Genomic DNA, 12,339 nt, shown 5'->3' with positions numbered 1-12,339 from the left:
GAGTTAACAAGTTTTTGTACAGAACTTAAGAGTTTCTCTCCTCGCTCTAACATAGGCTGAACTTGGTGAAATTATATCATTATTTAGAAAGTATTTTACTTGGAATTTCTTCCTCTTGGTATTCAGGCCTGTACACATCTGCTTGCCTAAAACGGCACAAAGAAGCACACATATACTGCACTCCATTAAATGCCAGGCAGGGCTCTAAGTTCTCAGAGCCTACTTTGAATGCAGCATGGTGTAGGTGGTCTAATAAAAAGTATATATGCATTACATGAAACACCAGAGCATCACATTTTTATTTTAGCATTTGTGTTTTATTTTTATTAGTAGGTTTTGGCTCCTCTAACTGTTGTGTGTCTGTAATAAGGAATATGGGTAGTAGCTATACATTGTTAGTGATTCAGCTTAGAGTAGAAAAGAACCAATGCCCTGTGAGGCTTGTTAGTCAGTTTAAGCAAAGAATGTACAATGTTTGTAAGGCAAGTCCTTCTCTTACTATAACTTTTATATCTATGTTCTCATATGAATAGAGGCCTGCTTGATACTGCAAAACCAAAACAAGAAATAAAGACCAAAAGTAAGTTGAGCACTGACACAGGTATGAACAGCTATCATCTCAGATCTGCGAACTCACATATTTATTTCATCAAAACAGTTTCAGGATTTTTTCATTTGTTGGTAGTAAAATAAATGTACTAAGGCTTTCTGAAATAATGGCATGGTAATTTAACAGGTACCAAAACTTGGGTTTCCACATAAAATTTACTTTGAGAGAAGGGTTCATTGCTAAAATATTTGAAAACAAGGATTTTCACTTTCTTCTTTCCCACCACTTATTTGAATCTTCTGGGGAATCTTTATCTTGGTCAATCTCACTTTGCTCATCAACCAAACAAGGCTAATAATAGCCTACTGCATCAAAGAAAAGGAATTGAACCAAATACATGTTGATATTCCTGTTTGAAAATTAACAATTCTAAGTTCATACAGTGCTGAGAAAGGGATCTTCTAGGATCTAGTGTGTAGTAGTTGATTTTCAATGATCAGAACTATGTCATCGTGTGAGGCCCATGTCAATAAAACACATGGAAGCCAGAGAGCCCTTCCAGAAAAATGCAGCTGTCGACATCAAGAGACAAGTAAGTGTTGTGATTCTGAGCTTCATTGAAAGAGTCACATTCAATCCACTGCTTCCGTGAAAACTGACTTTATTACCATGGCTCCAGGTTCTACAGGAGAAAAACCACAAAGTATGCGCGAACCAGATGAACAGTCTGTGCCGATGACAGAAAAAATAGAAGGCCATTGAAGTCCAAGGCAAGTCTGACAGAATGTCTTCTGTGCTCCTCCTGGAACCATTGGTAAGAACCAGGTGCTAGAATCCAGACCTTTAATTGGCTGCCTCCAGAGAGGCGGGAGAGTGGCTGAGCTCCTAAAGGCCAAGAGATGGAGCAGGGGCATGATTTAAATTCAGAAGTCAATAAGGAGCAGGAAAATTTTGTGATACAGCCTCTGGGACAGGGGAGAAATTTGCCAGGGAAGGGAAGAGATTTACTACCTTCTTTTACATTTGCCTTGCCTAGAGGACAGAAACGAGACCATGTATTTGCCTTAAAATCATAAGGAAGTCATAGAATCGGGCTTTTTTTCAGACTTCAACATTGATTGTGAGATTTCAAACAGATCATTCAAATCCTCTGGGCCTCAGTTTCTCCCATTTGTAACAAAAGTACTTAAAAGTCAACCATGTGACGTCTGATACATACGTGCTTAAAAGTAATGGAGCTTGATCCCCCAACCTAAGATCACGACCCAAGCCAAAACCAAGAGTCAGATGCTCAACTAACTGAGCCATCCAGATGCCCCTAAATAAAATCATTTAAAATAAAACACTCACAACTACTATCTAGTATCATTCCATAAAGCAATACTATTCTTAATTTTTTTTAAAGTTGAAAGAACATAATCTCAGAATAAAATAGTCTTTCCAAAGGAACTACAGCTCAGAAGCGAACACAGATGTATGAAGATACAGAAAAATCCTGATGTAAAAAAGGTGTAATTGTTTTCAATGTTTGTTAGGAAATTGGGCATCCAATTCAACACTCACATAAAGTAGAACTAGCAAATGCAACTTGATATGGAACACCATTGTTAGAAATCTATTCTCATATGTGAGAATGGAAACAATGCCCTGAATGCTATTCATTCAATTAAGTTAGAAATTTATCTGAAACCTTAGCCCATCTGCAGACCCATGACATGGGTCTTGGTCATGAACAGCATTACAGACCAGCATTTGAGAATGATTGCAAGAGTGATAGATGTTCCTGGCTCATAATCCCTATGACTCAAACCCGAGCCTCTACAAAATGAGAAATTAAATCCTTATGAAATATTATTGCTAATCCAATGTTTCACAATGAGGCAATGGAGCCACAAAGAGATTAAATAAGTCACTCAAAGCCACACCATTCCTAAGTAGTGTCTGATTCAAAGCCAGTGATTTCCGGGCTCTGAACTAATGTAATCAATACATTCTAATAGTGGCTTACATTTTGGACATTTATTATGTACAAGGCATCATGTGAAATATTTGATATTCACTATGTTATTACATCCTCATAGGGTCATAGTGACCCTATGGGACACGTTCCATCATTATTCAAATTTTACAAGAGAAGTAATAGAGACCCAGTGGATAAATCACTTGCCAGGACCAAACAAAGCCTCCATGTCAGAACTGGAATTCAAACTAAGCAATCTGAATCCAGCCTAGCCCACTTAACCTCTGATATATGCCTATACATCTCAGATGTGTAATTTTAATAATAATGGGGACTTCCATTTCTGGGGCGGTATTAGTAGGCTGCTACTCCTACTAAAAATGGCTAGAAAAGATAAAAATGACAAATTGCCTGAAAAATCACAATTTTAAGTACATTAGCAATCTGGGGGAGCAAAGACGACTAGATGAGCTATAATCATAGAGAAAACAGTCCTTCTTAGGTAAACTGAGATTGCCTATCATTTTCTTCTCTCAAAGCACTTGCTAATTTGGGGCAGGAACAAAGGACTGGGCTTGGCCTGAACTGATAGCCTCTAGGCAGGGAAAAAGAAGCCTTGGGAGGTTTGGCAGCCCCTGGGGGCCGGTAGTACACACTGGAATCTGGAGGAGCTAGAGAAGGCTGAGGTTAGTGCTGGGGAGCCCAGAGGCTGGGACCATAGTCTTGACATAGTACACAAAATCCCAAAAGACAAAGAAACCTGCTGCAAGCATCCAATGGGTTTTCCTCTGAAGACACTGGCCATATTTTGATGTTATTTGGGTAGGAGGCTAAAGAGATAAACTTCTGAGGGACATCCATAATCTGTCCAAAAACCGGTGGGGATAACACAGAGTAAATTTTTAAAACGCACAATTAATCCAGAAGAAGGTAGTTCAGGAGGAATAATGGGAGGAATAATGGGCCAAGAGATAGGACAAGTAGAAAACAAATAGCAAGATGTAAGCACAAGCTCCTAATTACATTAAATGTAAATGGATGACTCATTCCAATTCAGTGACAAAAATTATCAGCTTAGATTTTTAAAAAATCCAATGATATGCTGTTTATGAAACACTTAAAATCAAAAGGACGTTACAAGTTAGAAGTGAAAAGACAAGAAAAACTCTTCCATGAGAACACCAGAATAAAGCTGATATGGTTGTATTAGTTTCAGACAGAGCCAGGATCAATTTTAAGGCAAGAAATATCACTAGAGATTATTTTTTTTTAATAAAGAAAAGTTATAATGATAAAAGATTCAGTTCAGCAAGATGATTATAACAATCCTAAATTTGTATACACCTTAAAAAAATAGCTTCAGAATATACAAAGATCAGGGCAGTGGACAGGCACCAGAATGGAAAAGAGGTAATAACACTATAATAATATTTGCAGAAATAGACCTGTCTGACTGTACTGCCCATACTCTTCTTACAATGCCAATATTGTACCTACTTCTCACCTTCAGCCTCTCAGAGCTGTTGTTATTGGCAAAGTCAGTGGCAGCTGTGTTCACGTGGGCCATTGCATAGTTCATTTTATGGTGCTGTGAAATGTGAAATGGGAGAGACGGAAGTTGCCCCAAGCCAAAGAACATGCACACTAAGTCCTTCAGGTTTTATCTCTTTTACTTGGATCAATAGTACTTGGCTTAGAACTCTTTGTAGTTGAGGTGATAACCAGTAACGGCCCATGTTTACTTTGCAGAAGGCTAAGTCTCGTGTGAGCCTAACTTTTGGCACAGTTTGATTAGCATGTGCACAAACATTACACCTTCCATCCTCAGGCAAGGAGCTGATTAACAATCATGAATAAAAAAGGCCGAAGGACCATAACTGTTTATGGTTTGTGCAGAACGTTTTTGTTCCCTCTGAACTTTGCCCCTTTAAAAGGTTCTTAATCACACCTAGTGATTTGCTATCTCCCTTCAATTTGAGGGTTATTTAAGACATAGGCAGTGTCAAGGCCAATCCTAGGCAAAATTATAAGGCAAGTAGTTTCACATTGGCCATGGATTGGAAGGAAGTATTTTACTCCCTTGGAAAAATTCCCTTCACCCACACCCTTCCCCACGTGATTACAGGTCCCATAGTGTGTCTCCTTACATCCATCTAAACCAGCCTTCAATTCCTTTATTTTTTTTAAAGATTTTATTTTTATTTGAGAGAGAGAATGAGTGAGTGAGAGAGAGCACGAGCTGGGGGAGGGGCAGAAGGAGAGAGAGAAAATTAGTATTTCACTGAAAGCAGTTCCAACAAAAAATGGGGGAGGCAAATGCAGATAAAAGTCAGTGGAGAAGTGAGTGAATTAGAAGTGAAGTAGAAAGTGAATGAGATAAGGGAGTCTGGACAGTGACGAATGGCACCTTACTGAGGGACCATATTTTCATGATAGTTGAGTACTGGAAAAGGAAAAGGTGGAGTGAAGAAGCAACCAGAAGAAGTTGGGAAACTAAGAAAAAAAGGAAATAATCTTCAGAGCAGAACTTAATAGGTTCCCAGAGCTAAAAGTAGAAAGAGTGAGGTCAAGGGTACATAAGGCCAAATTAATGTTGAACCTGAGGAAGGAAACCTCACATTCTTTTTTTTTTTTTTCTGTATATTTTTTTTTATTAGAGTTCGATTTGCCAACATATAGTAAACACTATACTATGGTCATCCCATCAAGTGCCCTTCAGTGCCCGTCACCCAGTCACCTCGTCCCCCCCACCCACCACCCCTTCCACTACCCCTTGTTCATTTTCCAGAGTTAGGAGTCTCTCATGTTCTGTCTCCCTCTCTGATATTTCCCACTCATTTTCTCTCCTTTCCCCTTTACTCTCTTTCACTATTTTTTATATTCCCCAAGTGAATGAGACCATATAATGGGAACCGTCACATTCTAAGACTGAAGAAAAGAAAGGAAGAAAGGAAGTGAGTGAAATAGCAATGTAACTCTTCCTAGAAGAACACTGAAAACTTTCATTTTTCTTGGTCTCCATGGTAGTGATTTGCTGAGAAGAAGTAAATTAAGGTTCTTGGAGAGAATGATAAAAATTTGCAGGAGTCACTAGAGAAAATGAGAAAGAGCTGGCCAAAGGACTGATGGAAAGTGTGGGGGTTCACAGAGTCTGAGTTGATGATGCTCATTTTCCCAGGTTTGAGAGTTGAAAAGAGATTGCAACCCCATTCTGAGACTGGCATTTTGCTGAGTGGGAAGACAGAAGAATGGAATATCTTCCACTTCCCTTCTTTTCATCCCACTCTCACTAGGTATCCTATGTCTTTATTTAGCTGAGTTTCTTTTACAAGATAAAGAGACATACAAACTCAATCACATGGACATATTGGGGGTGCAGTGTGGTATGATGAAACAATCAATAATCCTAGGGTCCAAATGCTCACTCCATCACGTACTGTTTACTGCTGCACCCTGGGGCAAGTGACATAATCACTTGAAACATCTGTTTCATTATTTACAGAATTTTAAACATTAAGTAAGCTTATATCCATACAGCCCCTGATTCACAGGCATCAGAAAAAGCTTGTTCCTCTTTTCTTTATGAACACCCCCTCAAGGATATATCCCTTGTTAAACTGGGCCCAACCCAAAAAAGAAGCCCAAACCTAAGAATACACTTTTTCAGGGTTGGATTTCCATTATGTGAGAAAAATTCACTTGGAGAAATAAAGACCTATCCTCTGTCAACTTGTTTAAGCCATGGAGAACTAGGATTCTTGAAAAAAATAATTCCTGTCCCAAACTTTCATCTTTTCAGAGTCTTGATTTAGCATGAGTGAGTGTCTATGTGACTTGATATCATCCCATACCATTGTACCCACTTCCCACTTTCTAAGAAGGTACCAACTGAATTAAGCCCATAGCTATATGCAATGTTGCCAATGCACATCTCTGGCTTAAAAAGGGGAGTTTAAAATTCTTAGAAACTACTTAACCTATATTTCTAATAAACCAGAGCATCCATCAATGTCCACTGTCAGCCATTGTTAATGGAAAAGAAGACATGACTTAAATATTCTCCTGAATACACTGAACTGTTCATTTCTGATGTGTGCCACAGGAAGCATCCGAAGTTTCTTCTTTCCTACCATCATTACCAAGACAGACTACCAGAGTTCCACTCTGCTGTGTGGTCAATTCCCATGTGAGTCACATCTATTTTTGCAAGCACTCTGCACACTGTGTTGACTAAAGAAGAGGAGTAAATCTACGTGTTATCTCCCTTTCCCAGCTCTTTAAGTCCCTGCTATCTGCTGAGGTTGTTGGCTGTTCTATTCAACTTGACTTATTAAAAAATATTTTATTTATTTATTCATGAGAGACACAGAGAGAGGCAGAGACATAGGTAGAGGGAGAGACTCAATCCCAGGACCCCAGGATCATGACCTGAGCCAATGGCAGGTACTCAGCCACTGAGCTGCCCAGGTGTCCCCTCCTTGGCTTTTTAACACACAGGTAGAGTACTTGAGACCCACAAGATTCTCAGAAAAAAATTTCTTGAATTGAGTCCCTGACCTGCTTTAGGTGGGAGAGGGGAAGGAGTGGGGTGGTAGGAATTTTTTCTGTTGCAGTGGGAATTACTCTTAAAAAAATAGGAAGTGAGGGGAGCCCAGTTTATCTTGATGCACTAGCACCAAGAATGAGTAAGATGGTTGGAAATATATGAGATGATAGGTATGAAAGGGATTTAAAAATCTATAGAGCTATATAGATACTGATAGCAATTATAAAGGGGAGATTATGCACAGGGTAGGAGTGGAGCTAGGTGACCTTCTTTATAACACAAATATTTATTGAGTGTTTAGGATATAGCAGACACTACTCCTTGCATTGGGGATATATCAGTGAGTCAAGTGAATGCTGTCTCAGCTTTTTGGAGGATACCATAATTTAGGTCTTCTTTTTTTTTTTAATAATAAATTTATTTTTTATTGGTGTTCAATTTGCCAACATACAGAATAACACCCAGTGCTCATCCTGTCAAGTGCCCCCCTCAGTGCCTGTCACCCATTCACCCCCACCCCCCGCCCTCCTCCCCTTCCACCACCCCTAGTTCTAGTTCGTTTCCCAGAGTTAGGAGTCTTCATGTTCTGTCTCCCTTTCTGATATTTCCTACCCATTTCTTCTCCCTTCCCTTCTATTAATTTAGGTCTTCTTTAAGTCATCTTCCCATTATTCTCTATCCTGGGCTTTCCTGTGATATTTCTATGGGAGGTGGGGAGAGGTGGGAGGGGGGCATCCATACCAGCTCTGGAGGACTGGCATAATGAAGAGGTAGGTGGCCTTTAATTTTGCCCCATTTGTGAATCCTTACACTTGTTGATTTCTCAGGATTGCGTCCAGTGCATTTATTGTCTTTCATGCAGAAACGACTTGCAACGTTCCTTCCAGCCAGTGGCAGCAGAAGTAGGGCAATAAATGGGAACAAACAGGAAAGGGAAGAAGTGTCAGGCAAAGGAGAGATGATGGAACAAAGCAGAGGTGCTGCGAAGCAAACAGTGGTAGTAGAGACAAAACAGCCAAGGGTATGGTGGTGAGAAAAGCCTCCAAAGAATGGTCTTATCAAATCATCCATTTATAAGTTTGGCAAACTAAGATTCAGAATCAGGGACTAACTCACTCAGAGTTTTGATACACATCACGTATACCAAATGGCCAACCTCTTTTTACCCGACAATGACATTGTTCTACTTCTTTCAGTACACTTTGCCTTAAGTGGAGCCCTAACCATTCTGTATGTAGGGTGGTTAAGAACAAGAGAGTTAGCACTAGACTGAGTTCAAATCCCAGCTCTGCCACTTACTACATGAGTTACCTTGGAAAATCACTTAACCTATTTGTGTATAAGTTTCTTCATCTTTAAATAGAGATAATATTGGTATCTGTGGCCTTTAAAGGGGTTAAATTGGTTAAGTCATATAAAAACCTAGAACCATGCCTTAGAACATAGTAAGTGCTATGCAAGAGTTTATAATATGAATATGTATGTGTGTATAATTTTGGTTGAGTCATCCATCAAACACAAAGTAGCTTAGCAAACAGACTTTATTTCCTCCTCATTTATTACTTGACTATTCTCTTTTATCTATTCGAAATGTTCAATATGTCAAAGTGGTGTGTTTATTAAATATTCTTTAGGAAGTGGGCTGGGCTTATATACACAGATCCATTCAATAAATAGATGTTTATCAAAGTTGGAGAAACGCCATCTCCCAGGGACATTCTGCATTATCACCTCTCAGCACAATACTAACGATTCAAAATAGTGTCTCCCCAAAGAGGAGCAAACAGGGTAACTCAGGGTAATGGCCATGAAGTCAAGATAAAAGCTGGGATTTTGAAATCTCTGGAAAACTCTCTGGCTCTCACCTAATTCACATTCTCACCTCTTTGGGGACAAGCTGAATTTCACCTAGAAGTGAAAACTTCACTGAAAAATGGAGAGATCTCTAAGAATCTCTAGGCCAAGAAAAACACCTCTTTTCCTCTTCAGTCATTCAAAGCTAAAATAATATGTCCTCATTCCTTCTCCTGCTTGCGGCACAAAGTGCCCTCTACTAATGCTTAAAGGGACAGAGGAAAGAAACAGAGGGACCATCTCCCTCTCAAGCCCTTGATGCATGTCCTGCTACCCTCCCCCAGATGCTCCCGACTGCTGCCTTCTCTTTTACTCCAAGAATGGCTCTTGGCTGTAAAATTCAGTAACCATGAGATGAAGAGAGTGTTCCTGATTAAGAAAAGGTCAAGTGGTAACAATAAGAGCTGATATTTATTGAACACTGACTCTGTGCCAGGCACTGTTCTTGTGCATAAACTCATGTCATCTTTACAACAGTCTTCTATAGGAACCACTATCATCATCTCCATTTTGCAGAGGAGGAAGCCCAGACCCAGAAAGGCTAAGAAAACTTGTCCAAGGCCATGCTGCTGGGAAAAGGTAGACCTAGGACTCAAACCTAGGCCAATGGACTCAGGAGTCCATTGCTCCCCAGAGTGTGGTCTGGAGACTGCTGCCTATTCATGCCTTTTAGTAGAATGTGATGAGGCAATTATAGAAATTGAGGGTAATCTCTAGGAGATTTTACAGCAATTTGCTATTAGCCTAGCATCCAAGAGTGTAATCTGCAGACTTCTTTCAGTGAATGGTGTATAGAGCAGTTTTGGTGGTGTTGAACCACCAGTTGAATATGGTGAGATGCATATGGAGTAGGAAACATGCTAATCATGCACAATATGACCACACATGGATTGATTAGCGATTGGAAAATTAAGGACAAGTCTTTCACCAAAGATGGTTTGATAAGCACTGTTCTAGAGCATTATGCTACACAGCTTCCAAAAATTCAGTGCTTGCAAGGAATATAATCAGGCGGTGAGGTATAAATGTACACCAAGAAAGGAACACCAAATCAAGAGCCAGAAGATATTAAACAATGGGTATGATCAATAAGTAAGTGATAGTGACTGTTTAAAATTAATAAGTACATGGAAACCTTAGTGTAAAGAAGGTTAAGGGAATGAGGATTTGGGGGAGGGGCCCTCAGTATTAAGCACGGAGTTCATTAAGATAGTGACCATTTTCCCTGAGGCAGATAAGTTTCTTGGTAAACATTTAACTTTGCCTGGGCTTCTCCCTGCAGCTCCCTCTCATATGTCCAGGCTCCTATTTTCTCTCTGAATCTGTTAACACGGAATCATTAGAGCAATCAAAGCATAACAAGGCAATTCATTCTATGCCAACCAGGAAAGCCCAGTCCATAATATGCATGTACTCCAAAGCTAAATTATGGGTTTGGGATAGATGATCTGTAAGATCTTCTCCAACTTTGAAATCTTATGACTTTGGCTGAAGGAACTGTTGTATACTGCTCTTGGGGGAGTAAACTTTTATATCAAAGAGGCTCATTTAATATGATTTATTAATTCATCCATTCATTTATTTAATACACACCTATTGATCACCTACCATGAGTCAGTCACTGTCTTAGGCATTGATGTTACAGTGATGCATGAGATATAGACTCTGCCTTTGAGAGTTTCAGAGTTCAGCAAGAAAGCCAGACATATAAACAAAAAAGTGACAGCACAGGTCGCAAGTGCTACAACACATGTCTGAACAGAGTGCTATGGGAATACAAATGAGGGAGGATATAATCTCTCTGGGTAGCAAGAAAGGGAGCATCACAGCAAGATTGAAAGAATGACATGTACTTCAGGTTTTGAAGAATGAAGAGGAGTTAGCCTTCTTGAATAGGAAGGAAGGAAGCCAAATCAGGCAGCAAAATAGATGTGAAGACATCAAATTGGGTGATACATTTAGGGAACAGAAAAATAGCTCAGTCTTGTTGTAAGATTATATGCATGTGTGGATCATGATTGTTGTTTTGTTTTTGTGGTTGTGTTGTGGCATAAATATCTGTTTTTCCCTAGTGTGTGATTATACACACACACACACACACACACACAGAGTCATCAATTTCCTTCTTTGGTCCTCCACTTCTTAATTTATAACAAAATGTAGGGTCTCTGTGTCATTACACTGTAAACCTCATGAGGGATCCATCATTTGAGTCCCAATGTCTAGCACAGGGCCTGGCACATGTAGGCACTCAAATTTGGTTGAATGAATGAATGAACCAATTAATTAATTAATTACCACTAATATACTTTTCAGCTCTGTTTGTCATTTCTAGAAACTTTAGATTTTTCTACAGCATTGGATGAACCATTTGTCTGCATCTCTCTAACAAAGGAATATTTGTGGGTCGAGTAACCATATGATTATACTCACAGATATTTGAATAAATAGGTCCACAGGATGTCAGGCCATTCAAGAATCTTTGGTGGGGGGCCAGCATAGGAAAGAAAGAGGGTTGACCAGAGTAAAGCTTGAGTTTCAAATTAGTTTTAGTGATTGAGGACCAGCTGTCTGTTTCTCATCACTTTTTTCCTCTTCCCCCTCTATGAATTAGAACAGACTGTATTTTTCTAATACATCACTTCTCCTGTGATCACACATTTGGATTTTATCTTTCAGTCACACTCACAAAAAGAATGGGTTCCAGGGTGAAGTGCAACAATCCCCTTCTTGGCATGAGTTGCTTATGATAAGTTTCCAAAAGTACTGATTGTTCACAAAGGCTTTCTAGAAGCTCTTCCATATCCCCAGAATGACTTCATCCTTTTACATGGGAATTTTTGAAGTTTTTTATAATAGACATTTTCTAACATGAAATAGAGTACTCCACTAAATTCCCTTGTATCAGTCACTAAGCTTCAACAATAATTATTATTCTGCTATCACCTCTCACTTATTAGCACCTCCCTAATTTTGTTTGTTTGTTTCTTTGCTTGGTGGATTAGTTTAAAGCCAATCCCAAATGCCACATCATTTCATGTGTAAATGCTGCGGTATGAATTTCTGGATGATAAGGTCATGTTTTGTTTATATGGTTTCCCTAACACCATGACAGTAGTGTACCTAATAGAAGTAACAGCAATCACTTAATTTTGTCTTAGACACAGTCCATATTCGAATTTCTCTGACAATCCAGAAGATGTCTTTTTCAGTTGGTGTATGTACCTCAGGACTAAACAAGGCCTGCACATTGCATTTTTTGGTTGTCGGTTTAATATGGCAGCCTAAAGCTCTTTATTTGAAATATTTACCTTTTTTTTTTTTTTCCTATCTCAAGCCTACAAAGGCTGAAATACTCAGAAAAGGGTGAATAAAAGCTGCCAGGATACAGCCTGCTGCAATAGCAACATTTCTTTTCATAAAGATTTT

At 39.2% G+C, this 12,339-nt stretch overlaps 1 long non-coding RNA gene across 1 annotated transcript; it reads right to left on the bottom strand.

Moving 5' to 3' along the window:
- Positions 1 to 619: 619 nt before the first annotated feature.
- Positions 620 to 4,128, bottom strand: LOC118354609 (uncharacterized). Its single transcript, XR_004815483.2, has 2 exons — positions 4,015 to 4,128; positions 620 to 1,435 (listed from the first exon to the last, which is right to left on the bottom strand). It is a non-coding gene; the product is annotated as an uncharacterized LOC118354609 (long non-coding RNA).
- Between the last annotated feature and the right edge of the window lie 8,211 nt (positions 4,129 to 12,339).

Source organism: Canis lupus, chromosome 13, assembly GCF_003254725.2.
Source record: "Canis lupus dingo isolate Sandy chromosome 13, ASM325472v2, whole genome shotgun sequence".
NCBI lineage: Eukaryota > Metazoa > Chordata > Mammalia > Carnivora > Canidae > Canis > Canis lupus.
This window is presented reverse-complemented; position numbering and strand designations above follow the sequence as displayed.